Raw genomic sequence first — 1,749 nt, 5'->3', positions numbered from 1 at the left:
TGTTAGATGTTAGATTATATTAGATGGGAAGTTAGATGTTCGATGTTAGACTAGATTAGACGTTAGGTTAGGTTAGGTTAGGTTAGGTTAGGTTAGGTTAGGTTACGTTAGGTTAGGTTAGGTTAGGTTAGGTTAGAATAGGTTAGGTTAGGTTAGGTTAAATTAGGTTAGGTTAGGTTAGGTTAGGTTAGGTTAGGTTAGGTTAGGTTAAGTTAGGTTAGGTTAGGTGAGGTTTGGTTAGGTTAGGTTAGGTTAGGTTAGGTTAGGTTAGGTTAGGTGTTAGATGTTAGATTAGATTAGATGTTAAGTTAGATGTTAGATGTTAGAATAGATTAGATGTGAGGTTAGGTTAGGTTAGGTTAGTTTAGGATTAGATGTTACGTTAGATGTTAGATGTTAGATTAGATTAGATGTTAGGTTAGGTTAGGTTAGGTTGGGTTAAGTTAGGTTAGGTTAGGTGAGGTTAGGTTAGGTTAGGTTAGGTTATGTTAGGTTAGGTTAGGTTAGGTTAGGTTAAGTTAGATGTTAGATGTTAGATTATATTAAATGGGAAGTTACATGTTCGATGTTAGACTAGATTAGACGTTAGGTTAGGTTAGGTTAGGTTAGGTTAGGTTAGGTTAGGTTAGGTTAGGTTAAGTTAGGTCAGGTTAGGTTAGGTTAGGTTAGGTTAGGTTAGGTAAGGCTAGGTTAGGATGAGATGTTAGGTTAGATCTTAGATGTTAGATTAGATTAGATGTTAGGTTAGGTTAGGTTAGGTTAGGTGAGGTGAGGTTAGGTTAGGTTAGGTTAGGGTATGTTAGGTTTGGTTAGGTTAGGTTAGGTTAGATGTTAGATGTTAGATTATATTAGATGGGAAGTTAGATGTTCGATGTTAGACTAGATTAGACGTTAGGTTAGGTTAGGTTAGGTAAGGTTAGGTCAGGTTAGGTTAGGTTAGGTTAGGTTAGGTTAGTTTAGGCTAGGTTAGGTTAGGTTAGGTTAGGTTAGGGTAGGTTAGGTTAGGTTAGGTTAGGTGTTAGATGTTAGATTAGATTAGGTGTTAAGTTAGATGTTAGAATAGATTAGATGTTAGGTTAGGTTAGGTTAGTTTAGGATTAGATGTTACGTTAGATGTTAGATGTTAGATTAGATTAGATGTTAGGTTAGGTTAGGTTAGGTTAGGTTAGGTTAGGTTAGATGTTAGATGTTAGATTATAATAAATGGGAAGTTAGATGTTCGATGTTAGACTAGATTAGACGTTAGGTTAGGTTAGGTTAGGTTAGGTTAGGATGATATGTTAGGTTAGATGTTAGATGTTAGATTAGATTAGATCTTAGGTTAGGTTAGGTTAGGTTAGATGTTAGATGTTAGATTATATTAGATGGGAAGTTAGATGTTCGATGTTAGACTAGATTAGACGTTAGGTTAGGTTAGGTTAGGTTAGGTTAGCTTAGGTTAGTTTAGGTTAGGTTAGGTTAGGTTAGGTTAGGTTAGGTTAGGTTAGGTTAGGTTAGGTTAGGTTAGGTTAAGTTAGGTTAGGTTAGGTTAGGTTAGGTTAGGTTAGGTTAGGTTAGGTTAGGTTAGGCTAGGCTAGGCTAGGCTAGGTTAGGTTAGGTTAGGTTAGGTTAGGTTAGGTTAGGGTAGGCTAGGCTAGGCTAGGCTAGGCTAGGCTAGGCAAGGCTAGGCTAGGCTAGGCTAGGTTAGGTTAGGTTAGGTTAGGTTAGGTTAGGTTAGGTTAGGTTAGGTTAGATTAGGTTAGGTTCGGT

Source organism: Dermacentor andersoni, unplaced genomic scaffold (assembly GCF_023375885.2).
Source record: "Dermacentor andersoni unplaced genomic scaffold, qqDerAnde1_hic_scaffold ctg00000051.1, whole genome shotgun sequence".
Lineage (NCBI taxonomy): Eukaryota > Metazoa > Arthropoda > Arachnida > Ixodida > Ixodidae > Dermacentor > Dermacentor andersoni.
Note: the sequence above shows the minus strand (reverse complement) of the source record.